General features: G+C 36.6%; 2 protein-coding genes across 6 annotated transcripts in view; both read right to left on the reverse strand.

Annotated features, from left to right (window-relative positions):
- Nucleotides 1-13,456, reverse strand: part of LOC117986712 (pre-mRNA-splicing factor CWC22 homolog) — a 229,959-nt gene that overhangs the window by 164,531 nt on the left and 51,972 nt on the right. The window lies entirely within an intron of this gene.
- js (jiangshi) overlaps nt 1-13,456 on the reverse strand; it is a 61,199-nt gene that overhangs the window by 40,147 nt on the left and 7,596 nt on the right. The gene's annotated exons all lie outside the window — the stretch shown is intronic.

The raw sequence follows: 13,456 nt of genomic DNA on the forward strand, positions 1-13,456 counted from the left end.
CCTGCAAAATATCGGAACTATTGATCTAGATTTGAAATAGCCGTTCTAGTAATAATGAAGCTTAGATAATGCTCAATCAAACCAAACAAACGGTCGCGTCAAAAAGACTTCAACGCGTATCCAGCTCCTCAGTTTCCGGATGTCCAAAAAAAACAATAGTTTTATTATAATTGATTCTATATATATATAATTTATTGCATAATATATTATAATTGACTATTTTATTTAATGGAACGTCAAATAGGAATGATCTCATCGGCACTAATAAAACAAATTAGTATGTGTAAGTAAATATGTAATATTCGTGGTTTGTAACGTGCGAATTCGATAGATAAACTAAAAAAACGGTCAAGTGTGAGTTGGACTCGAACCCGAAAGGTTCCGTACTCATCGTACAAGAAATAACACTTAATTTGTTTGGTGTTGTAACCACAAATTCACGTTTTTCGATTTTTTTCCTTTATTTGTACTGTAAGACCAAATGACCACCTGCCTTTCATGATCATAGGTCAACGGGAAGTTTTATTTATTTATTTTCAATAAAAAGAATATTAGCCATGACTAATATTCCTCTTTCCTCTCCAACTAAGCGTCAAGCTTGTGCTAGGAGTAGGTACGACAATAGTGCAACGGGCGGAGTATGAACCGTCGACCTTTCGGTTTTCAGTCCACTCCTTTACCCGTTGAGCTATTGAGGCTCTTAAGTATTATTATTAAGTACTTTACTGGTACTCTATTGGTTTTGATTTCCTTGACAGACAGACAACGAAGGTATCAGAGTTCCTTTTTTCTTTTGAGGTACGGAACCCCAAAAATCCTCACTAATTTGACAATAGGTATCTAGTAGATAAACTAGTTTTAAAAAGATCTTGCTATGCGGAACTCAAACTTTTGTGTTACTTAATACTTCCATAGATAAAATTTATTTGAGCACTAGCTGCCCCGGCAAACATCGTACCGCCTAACAGTCGATTTTTTTATTTTTATTTTTCTCTCCGTTAGAACCATCCTCGTACCTACATCAAGGAATATTATAAAAAAAGAATTAGCGAAATCGGTTCAGCTGTTTTGAGATTTGCGATCAGCAACACATTTAGCGATTCATTTTTATATGTAGAGATAATTGGCTTTATTATAAAAAAGTTGAAAACTAAAACCCGACTACGATCGTCTTAATAAACGCAGAAATTTTATAGTAAAATTGAGTTTCTGACGCTTGGTATATTTTAATAGCATACTATTTATATTTATATTTATGAACTCAATATTTTTTCCAGTTTCATTTGACACCCCACCCATCCATAGGAAACTTAGCTTTTTTTCGATTTTAGTACCTATAAAGTTTTTTGTTTTCTTCTTCACTCCTCATAATCATGAGGATATGTGTATATGTTAACCATAATACATCAAAACGATTTCCCATCAGGAGTTAATGGTTTATTTTATTTTATTTAAAGATCTTTATTGCACACACACACACACATACACACACACACACACACACACACACACACACACACACACACACACACACATTATATACAGGAAAACAATACAAGATACAAAAGAAACTATACAAAATGGGTGCAAGGGCGGCCTTATTATGATCTATTGTTGTCATAATTAGCAGCAAAACTTTGTATTCTTAGTACACACACAATTGATTAAATAAAAACTACGATGACAAAGTTACATAGATATTATCTTTCTTTATACACAAAAAGACTTCATCAAAAAATGTTCAAAGATTATTCTCATGGTAGAGACTAAAGATGTAAGAATCGCTACTTTATAATTTCTATTTTTTTTTTTAAGAATATTAGCCAAGCATGATGACTAATATTCCCCTTTCTTTACTCTCCAACTAAGCGTTTATAGCTACTGCTAGGAGTAGGTACGACAATAGTGCAACGGGTGGGATTTGATTTCAGTCCGCTCCTCTAACCGTTGAGCTATTGAGGTTCAAACTAGGCTATATATGAGGCTAAAAATATTATAAATGCGAAAGTGTCTTTGTTTGTTGGTTTGTCCTTCAATCACGTCACAATGGAGCAATGGATTGGCGTTGCATGGGTGTAGTTAAAGACGTGGAGAATGACATAGGTTACTTTTTATTCCAGAAAATGAAAGAGCTTCCGCAAAATTTTCAAAAAAAGAAGACCAATCACTACGCAACGGAGCAATGGAACAACCGTTGCTCCGTTGCGTAGTGATTGAAGGACAAACCAACAAAACCAAAAAACTAATAAGCTAACAAACCAATACACAAACACACTTTCGCATTTAAATATGGGTAGTGATAATATTCGTAGTGACGGGTAGTGATAGATTTGCGCTGCATAAGACAAAAGGTTTAAGTACCTACCTATTCCGAAAAAAAAACGAGCGCGGCGTCTACAAAGTACAAACACGTCAGTTATGTAACGCATCCGAGTCAACGACGCCGGCGATATGTTAACGAGCCTCGGCAAAAAGCTGTAAAGCAATACCTGAACTGTTAACACATCGCCTTGTTATTACACGTTGTTAAACTAATGACGGACTTCGCGCTTGATTAACATTTCACCATATTATAATAATTATTGATGAAGTATTTTTTTATTCAGTTACAAGTAAGCCGAAATTCCTCGGTGCTTGAAGAACAAAGTCTTCCAACAGTGCGTGTTGCCAGTGATGACATATAGATCCGATTTACAATGAGCCAAAAGCTTAATTTGCTATAATCCGCTGAAACAGGTCGAATCTGTATGGTGCAACATGCAGCATGCGAAATGCACCGCCCGCCCTCCCACTGCTAAACATGCAGGAAAATGCAAGCAATACGCACCACCACCACGCAGCACCACACAAATCCCAAAACACACTCGACGCACGTTTCGCCGCGACACCGGAGCGTCTTCAGGAGATGTTGACCTTACAATCCACAGTTGCAAAGAATTTGTATATCTGTATATTTTCGGTTCATTGTATATCATGGACTTCCGGAAAGTAACGCCTACTATACAACATATGGATCCGAGACATGGTCACTAAGTATGGGCCTTATAAGAAAGCTCAGAGTCACTCTGCGAGCGATGGAGAGAGCTATGCTTGGAGTTTCTCTACGTGATCAAATCAGCAATGAGGAGATCCGTAGGAGAACTAGAGTAACCGACATAGCTCAACGGGTACCGAAGCTGAAGTGGCAATGCGCAGGGCACATAATATCACTTCACTTTGGTAAGTAAAGAACAGAATTGTTCAAATAGCGTATTAGAATAATATCTATTCTATCACCACCGATTGACGCTAAATGTTTTAATTTGACGCGTTATAAAATCTTATCTTTATTGATATGTAAAATTTGTATAATATTCCTATTACATCTAGTATTATGATTAATTCTATAGATCATTTCTATTCATATTTTATAGAAAATGCTTTATTCAAAGATAAAATAAGATAAATTTATTTCTTAGGTGTAAGGTTTATAGTGACCTTGCTATGGAAATTTTCAGAACGCAGGTTCTAAGGTCAGAAAATTCAGTAAGTACTTTATTACTTTTTCAGTCAATAGTTGTTAAAGTCCCGCAAATTGCGAATGCGCGTGGCCGCAATTTTAGTGACGTCAGCACTAGACTCAAGTTTCAAGCTGATGATGGTATAATTTTGAGAGATTTGCACTCCCTCTACAACCTCTTGCACTGCCAAGGGTCACTGGTAGAGATCTCTCATAGAGATAATGCTTCCCTGTCCACCGTCTCTTTTTTGTCTTTATTGTAAATGTTTTTGTTACAAAAAAAATTAGCTTCTGAGCTTGGAAGTCACACGTGTTTTGTGATACGTTTTGTCTCCAATTAAAGAAAAGGTTATGACTTATGACTAACCTTTATAGTTTTGAAAAGAAGTGAGGCTAGAAAACTGCACAAAAATAAGACCTGAGTCAGTTTCTAAACATATTCAACCAGGATCTAACTATTGTGGCTTTTAATGAATGTAAATTTAATGAATTAGACATACTTACTATGAATGTTTGGTCGAAGAATTACGATAAATCAAAATTATATTGTAATAATATTTATTTAAGATTATACTTAGATTTGTTCCGTTTGCCATGAAGACCTTGGGGCCATGGAGTAGACTCCATGGCCCCAAGGTCTTCACGGTACTAAAAAGAATTACGAGACATTTCACCGTCCTTGTCTGGTAACAGAAGAAAGAGCTGGAACATTCATTATTAACACAGGTCTCCACTCATAATGAGAAGGGGTTATACCACGATCCACCACGCTGGCTGAGTGTGAAATGGCAGACTTCACAGTTCACATACTTTTGGGAACTCTCAGGTATGCAGGTTTCCTCACGATGTTTTCCTTAACCGAGCAGATATTTAATGGCTTAAAACACATATAACTCCGAAAAATTTGTGTTGTGTGCCCGGGATCAAACCCCCAACCTCCCGAATAGGAGGGGACGTATTAACCACTAGGCTATCACTGCTTTTCAATCAAATATAATCAACTTTATATCGTGACTGGACATGATGTAATCTTTGCTTTAAAAAAATACTCCACTTTATCTCAAAAATGGTTTGATCTTTACAATTTCACGCTTGTCCATCTGTATGATTAAATTCTATACAAAATAAAGGATTTAATTGGGTGAAGTAGGAAATAAGGTTGTTCTTATATTTTAATATTTATTACATAATAACAATAGACTTGTTTTGATAGTCGTGACACAACATGATTTTTATTGTACGAATCACATAATTTTTTATGAAAACTATTATCTTTGATTTCAGAATATATAAATTATAATATTATGTACAATATTTTGAAGACTTTAGGGTTCGTTCTGGGCAGTAGGATTTATATTTTAGTTTTTGATACAATTTTTTTTGGACAAAATATGTTAATTTAGTTACAACTAAATTAACATATTTCGTCAAAAAAAAAACTTAGAAGTATTTAATTCAAACATTTTTATTTAAACTAGTTTGTATATTTTACTAAAAATAACGTGTTTATTTGATTATTATCTTTCTGGCACTCCGTATCAATTAACAATCGTAACTAAAGTCCCGGGTTCTCTTCTCGGTTAAGTCTTTAAAAGCTTATAAAACATACTACATACTAAACATACTACATAATAATATATAGATTAGAATAAATAGAATAGTTTCCCTCCGAAGAAAAAGAACCTTATTTTTGATTTGGTTAAAAAATAGTGCTCTTTTCAAATATCATAACCACCTGTGACATAATTATTTAATACCTAAATAAAGTGTTTTTTATATCTTACAAGTAACAGCCAATAGAGACCTTGAACTAACTTTTTACATTCAAATCCATTTCGCAAGTCCAAACCAACAATTATTTTGTCAAGTGCTTGTAAAATGTAAATGTGGACTAAGAGCCCGTGAGGGTCAGACATTCTTTATTTTATAAAAGCTGAATTGCACATTGTCCCCAACCCTAACACAGGCAGGCACGATCAGCGACTATGTGGCTTCGGCAGATAACAGGTAACAAAGATGTAGGTATATAATCTTTCGTAAAAGTATATTACAAATGCGAAAGTGTGTCTGTCTGTCTGTCTGCTAGCTTTTCACGGCTCAACCGTTCAACCGATTTTGACGAAATTTGGTACACATGTAGCTTGCAACCCGGGAAAGGACATAGGCTACTTTTTATCCCGGAAAATTTAAGCGTTCCCACAGGATTTTTAAGGACCTAAATCCACGCATACGAACTCGCGGACATCAGCTAGTTTTTTATATTTTCTTCGGAACAGTATTAGAAATCACGTTATGAATTTCCAGACACTTATAGTGTCGTGGCAGCCCCCTACCAGACACCCAACAATACATGACGTGATTTGTAATATTATTCCGAAGAACATATAAAAAAATTAGACTTTAAATTTTGACAAAAGTTTTTATACACCTTTGTTACCTATTATAAATTGCCAAAGCCACGATGTTCCATACTTCATAGTCGCTGATCATGCTTGTGGTTGGAGACAATGCGTAGATAAACTTTGAGCTTTTATAAAATACAATAGGTCTGGCCCTCACAGGCTCTTTTTCTATGATTCGAGTAGATGCCACTCGTCTGCCACTCGAATCGCGTAGTTATGACAGATCGATGTTATTATGCAAGCTAATGTCAAAACACTTTGACTGTCAGTGGCGCATCAAAGATCAAGATAGTGTGGGTTGTCATTGTGACATGTGTAAATTATTGAGCTTTGAAAAAGCTTCTGCTAGATTAAGTCCCGCAAATTGCTAATGCGCGTTGACACCATTTTAGTGACGTCAGCACTAGACTGAAGATTCGAGCTGATGGTATATTTTTATTTCGGCTGACGTCAAAATGACGTCATTTCGATGGTGATGAGACATGGTTCCAGCGCAATAGCAATTTGCGGGACTTATTATATCGTGATACTTCATATTTAGCGTAAGGGCGTTTGTGCACTCATCCGTATTCTTCGAAGTAGCCGTCATACAAATACGTATAGTACGCGACAGACCGAGATGGCAATTGGGGAGAAAACGCCCCGCACACCCGCACATCCCCCGGGGTGTTACCCGGTGCCGACAAGCGCGGGTGCTTCTCACAACATTGATATATATATTAGGATATGTAGGTATAAATCATTTGTTTGTAAGGAAAAACGCACTGATTCATCCTGATTGACTCAGTTTTGATTTGAGTAATACCTAGTTCAATTAGCGTAGGTCGGGATTGTGGTTTAGGATTTTTGTTGAAGAAATACCTATTTACAGTTTTTCCTTTAAAAATTCTCTCATATGACGCACCTTTGTTTTAATAGATAGGTATAGGCTAGACATGTGTCCGCTATAGCTTAACTTAACTGAAAACCGCTGCCGCGCCTATAGCGTACCGTAGCGTTATTGTCGTAGCTAACAACGGTTATCAGCTATCATCTATGACGAACCACCTGACAACGCAACACTGCCAACTGGCAACTGACAATGCATTGTTTGGTTTTTGGTAACTAGAAACGCAATAATTATGCCTTCTCTTTCTTTCTTTCGCTGGCTTAGTAACTAAGAACTTGGTAAACCAAAGCCGACCTTATCTCTATTACGCTAAGGCTTAACTGTACAAGTACTTGTCCATTACACTTTGATCTCTCAATCTTAATACAGTTAGCCTTAGAGTAATAGAGATAAGGTCCTCTTTGGTTTATCAATCTTCGTAAAATGTTTTTGGTTAACTGGACTGTGGCAAACTATTCTTGCAAGCGTCCACTATTGTTTGACCTATGTCAATGATCAAATTAAACTTTGCTGCTATGAACTTAAGGTTGTGATTACTTCACGATATTCATGAAAGTAAAATTGGTTTTATTTTAGTGAATATGCGCGCGCTAGCTATACAGACGGTATTGATACGGCAGCTAGCTTAGTTACTACTACGGAAACCGCTGCGCGTTGCGCATATTAAATTAGTTGAAACACAACTCTGATACCGATATTCGGCAACAGTTATCAATATCGGTATTGAAACTAAATAACTGTTGATTAACCGTTGCCATAAATAGCCAATAACGCCCATCTTTAGTATAGGCTGTTAGGTGAATGACGAAAGATTGTAGAAAAATTATAGCCCATTTAATTTTGCTAATGAAAAATACCTAATCCCTATCAGTGATTGAAGCGATTTCAAAAGGATTTCCATTGGCTAGTAATGTCAACTGTCAATAATAATGCAATAAAGATAATAAATCAATTTTTAGGGTTCCGTATATCGTGCAAAATGTCGAAAAAATACGACTGTAGTATGGAACCTTCGGTGCGCGAGTCTGGCTCGCAATTGACTGGTCTTTTTTCTTTATTAAAGACGATGGAACAATTTTCATTAAAATTCAAATTATTTATTTTCAGAAACATAGTCCAAATAAGAAGAATTGAATATTTTTAAATATTTTTATTCAAATGAACTATTACAAGACGTTACTTTTGAATCATCGAAAAATTAGTATGAGATTTGATTTATAATAATAGTAGAAATAGATTTTTTTTGAATGAAATATAACGAGCAGGCGGGTCACCTGATGTTAAGTGATTACCGCCGCCCATGAATGTTTACAGCACTAGAGGAACCGCCGCGCCGATGCGTTGCCGGCCTTTCAGGAATTTGTTGGTCCACCCCTTGAATAAACCCATGTTGTAATCTAGTGAGAACACCGCCGATGAGTTTGACACCCATAACGAAATAAGCATCTGTAACTTATCGGTTCTTAACTTAAATTATATTTTTTTGGTTTCGTCGTGGACGAGTACCTAAACAACAATAATAATTTTAAAATTTTACAGATAGCAAATGATACGCCACTTTTACGGAAATAATAAAATCCCCTTTCAATAACGTTTCGCGCTTCAGATCCGATTTGGAATCTATTCAGAACTTGGCACAATGAATTACGTTACCTACTTGCACTTTCGAAATATTTTTCATTTAAATTCAATCAGCAGTTCCGTACCAGAAGTGTGCCAACGGGACCCTATTACTAAGCCTCCGACACCGACCGTCCGTCTGTTTGTCAGCGGGAACCGTAATGAGATATGAAAAAAAAAATCAAACTGTTATTTCAAGTGTGATGGTACGGAACCCTTCGTGTACGATTCCGACTCGCACTTGATCGTTTTTTTGGCTACCTAGTATTTTGAAACACTTTAGTAGGCACAAAACTTAGCTGTTAGTAACATGAAAAGTACGCGGTAGAGAAAAATTACGGAAAATAAATCGCAATAGTATGATGATACAAGATTTCCTACATAAAAATAGTGATTAGTATTATACAATACTTTTTTATCTATTAGATACAATATTATGTGAGTCATACAGTTCATTGGCATTAAACTGGTCATGCCTCTACTCGTACCTAACAATTAAACAATACACAGGTAAGTGGCCGAGCTAACAGCTTACATAATACAAAATCGTCTGTCTTGTGCGAGACTTGTGGACTTTACAGGGATTGTAATCAGTGTTTAGTTTTGATTTCGAAATGTGAATTATTGTTGACCTGATGTTCATGTAACTTCCCTTTTTCTTTTCGTAATCCTAACCACGATCATCAGTGTCACGGAGCATCGATATAAATGTTAAGGATATGGTCAAGCGAACAAAATTTTTCACGGTTTTGGAACCAAATAAATCAGCTCCACCTCTTAGATACTAATGAACGATCCGTTTGAAATCCAGACGTCACTGAGGTTGCATTGGTGCTAAAGCACTGAGTCGGTGCCATTTTGTTTGTTCAATAGCCCTGTCCATACGAAGTAATATATAAGTCAATGTCACGGAGTAAGGATAAGGATAAGATATTACATACATAAGTTCGACGAAGCCGTTTACACGGAGCAATCGATCGCAAAGTGCGGGACGAAGGAGCGACCCGAACTGGCCTACCTATAGTCCACGACAGGTCAAGATGGCAATCGAGGAGGAAACGCCCTGCACACCCGCACAGCCTCCGCGCTAACCCGGTGCGGGCGAGCGCGGGTGACATGCGGATGAGCGAGGCGTCCCCCCGTCTCATACCCCGATTGCCATTTCAACATGCCTGCTCGTTGCTTGTTAAAAAAAAATACCTTTTTTACTCCAGTATCACGATACGATGAGAGGGTTAGACGACCTCCCTGGCGCAGTGGTACCTAAGCGCTGTGGTCTTATTAGTGGGAGGTCCCGAGTTCATTTCCTGGCAGGGATTTGGAATTTTATAATTTCTAAATTTCTAGTCTGGTCTGGTGGGAGGCTTCGGCCGTAGCTAGTTACCACCCTACCGGGTAAGCCGGGCCGCCAAGCGATTTGGCGTTCCGGTACAATGCCGTGTAGAAACCAAAGGGATGTGGGTTTAATAAAAACTGCCATACCTCTTCCAGGTTAGCCCGCTTCCATCTTAGACTGCATCATCACTTACCATCAGGTGAGATAACAGTCAAGGGCTAACTTGTAGCTGAATAAAAAAAATAAAAAAAATCATCACAATATTTCTGCAAATATTAACAAAACCGTCATAACCAGAAATAAAATTCTAAAATGGCTTTTTTTAGCAAAAAGCACATTATTTTATAGGTCATTTTATCACTAGGTTTTTAGGCCAGAGAATTATTACACGGAATTCTATTCTATTAAAATTTATGGAATATTTATATGTCGATCTCTGATCTTTTGAACGGTTGAGAAATACTTTCTACCATATTTGGAGGCAATTATTTTAGACTACAATAGGTACCTAACTAATGTAGTTTTCAATCTATGATAATATTTTTTTTTCTTTTAAGTGCCATTGGCATTTCACTTTTTCTTCTTCTTTTTCCATCATTATATATCTAAATGTTAGCTTTAATTATACCTAGACTTGTATAGAAAAATGCGGAAACTTAAACTTTTTCTGTTGTTTTTAGTAGGGGCATAGACCGCTAAGTGTATTCTAATAGTTCGCCGCCATATTGTCGTATCGTGAAGAGTTGGTACTGCGAATCACTACTTACCTACCATGACGACCTCCCTGGCGCAGTGGTGAGCGCTGTGGTTTTAATAGTGGGAGGTCCCGGGTTCAATTCCTGGCAGGGGTTTGGAATTTTATAATTTCTAAATTTCTGGTCTGGTCTGGTGGGAGGTTTCGGCCGTACCGGCAAAGCCGTGCCGCCAAGCGATTTAGCGTTCCGGTACGATGCCGTGTAGAAACCAAAGAGGTATGGGTTTAATAAAAACTGCCATACCCCTTCCAGGTTAGCCCGCTATCATCTTAGACTGCATCATCACTTACCACCAGGTGAGATTGCAGTCAATGGCTAACTTGTATCTGAATAAATAAAATATAAAAAAACCCTACTATTATCACTAGTACAGGGATAGTTTGAATCCTGGGAATTGACATAGGATACTTTTATCCCGGAAAATCTAGGAGTTCCCACGGAACTTTTAAATTACCTAAATCCACGCAGACGAAGTCGCAGGCTTAATCTATACCTAATAAATTAATAATATCTAGACAATTTATACAATACCTGTCGTAGGTCGTGCCTGCAGACCTACACTACAACATGCAACGAGCAAACTTTTATATGCATGAAAGGGTTGATTAATTACTATTGAAAGTCAATTTACACGCTTCATAGAATGAATAGTATCTTTTCTTTGTACCATAGTTTAACAAGCATTCAGTTGGGTAAGAAAAAATTTCATGAAATAGCAGACGCCTTGTCAAAAACTAAGCTTGGCGTCGGGGCATACTTGCTAAGTGTAGGTGTGGGAACAGCATTTTTCGTCTAGATCCGTTTGTAAAATATGATGTTTAAAAGTGCTAATTTTTATTAGAGTCAAGTGTCGTCGTCCCCCCCCCCCTTTATCAGCCAAATGGTAGTATATAGGAACGTGAAAAATTCACGGAAGTAGTATATATAATCCATTTTAAAGGAAAACTATCATGGCTAAGTAAGGTTCACAGGTTAAGGAGTATGACTACGGAACCCTACACTGCGCGTGGCCCGCCACGTTTTTAGATGACAACTGGAACTTGGCTTGACTTGAAAAATTAAAAAGTTATGTATGTTTTCAGCAATTAAATATCACTTGCTTTAATGGTGAAAGAAAACGTGAGAAAATGAAGTGAAACTTCAAACGGTCATTACTGTATTCTGTACTACCCTCAAACACCATCATACTTAAAAGAACGGTTTTCCTATCTTGGTGAGAACCATCAGTTCTCCCTCCGCTCCAGCACCGACAATAAGCTTATGACTCCACACAGCTGCACGGTATACTATGGTAACTCTTTCACCACTAACAGTGTCAAGCTCTGGAATTCTCTCCCAGCTGAAATACGTCAGGCGAAATCCTTAAACACCTTCAAAAATCGTTTGAAGAACTTGAATTTATCTATGTAAACAGAATTATGTAGTATATTATAGAGATATGTATATGGGTATATATAATTATATTTATTTGTGTATTATTTGAATGTACTGTGTATGTAGTCTAATTTATAATAATAACTAGGGCCATTTTCGGCTGCCGCACCAACCCGTGCTTTCGTGATTCCTTTCGTCAAAGGTTGCCTGGAAGAGATCGCTTTAGCGATAAGGCCGCCTTTGCATGCTACATCTATTAGAATAAGATCCTGTATTGTGTTTTTTCAATGTTTACTTTGTGTTGTGTGCAATAAAGTGTCAATAATAATAATAATAATGGGTTGAGTAGCTATTGTCGAACCGACAAGTCGCACTTACAACATGTTTATCAGTTGCAACTAAGGATTTTAAAAACCATTGTTCCTCTAAATATTAAACTACTTGCAAAAAATAATGAAAATCTTATATTTAAGTATTGTAAAGAGATTAATATTTATGACAAAGTTCAACTTACGATCCTGAAAGAACAATTTTTTAATTTAGCCATGCAAAAGGAAGTTATTAACAAAATTCAGACACGCAAAGTAACTCAAAAAAAACTAGTTACCATCTCTGCAAAAAATAAATATGGTGAGCGCACCAGCGCGTACATGATCCCTCGCCTAATAAATAGTTTAGATAATACTTTTAGGTCAGGACTAACCGAATTTAACCGTAAACACAAGTTAAAATCATACTTTCAAAACAAATATTAACAATTCCCATTTTTGAAAAATTAAATATAACAAATTATTATCATGTAACGCTCCCTAGTGCTAGTGCTTCTATACATAATGTATATATTATTTATGGAAGCACTATACCCAAAATCGATTAATGGACGGAATGATAAGCAACATACTAAACCTTAGTGGTTTTTTTGTTGTGTTAAAAGTATTTGTAAAATGTTCAATATTTGATAGTTAATAAAAAAAAAAAAAAAAAAAAATACTAAAGTTGTGAATTTTGCAGATGTAACTTTGTTCTTTGTGACTCTGGACCGTCGATTTAAATAATCTTTGATTGTATAACATGCTTTTTCAGGAGAACCCTTTTACAGTATGCGGCTGAAAGTAATGTACATTGGCCTTTAGAATGACATTTCGGTATTGTAGAGCGTTGTCTCTGTCACTCATACCTATATGACGTTTTGTCGGTCTCAACGACAGAGACAGTGCTCTACAAACTTGCTATGTACATTACTTTCGGCCGCTTATGTAATAGATTTTTGATTACTATACTGTGGTATCTCCAAGGCGTTTTTCTTTCTAGACAAGTGACGCCTACGTTAATTTACAGTTTATGAAACCATGCAATCTTACACAACGTGGCCAAATCTTGACTATTATGGTGCGCTTATCTCATTAAGGCGTCCATTCAGTGCCAGCGGTCTAAAGTTCAGAGTTCTACGTTTTGCGTTTCGCTGTCAAAACTGATCAAACTCGAATAAGTTATTCTAAATATATAAAAGGACAAGGTGACTGACTGACTGATCTATCAACGCACAGCTAAATTTACTAGACGAATAAAATCTATTCTATT

This window comes from Maniola hyperantus, chromosome 11 (assembly GCF_902806685.2).
Source record: "Maniola hyperantus chromosome 11, iAphHyp1.2, whole genome shotgun sequence".
Lineage (NCBI taxonomy): Eukaryota > Metazoa > Arthropoda > Insecta > Lepidoptera > Nymphalidae > Maniola > Maniola hyperantus.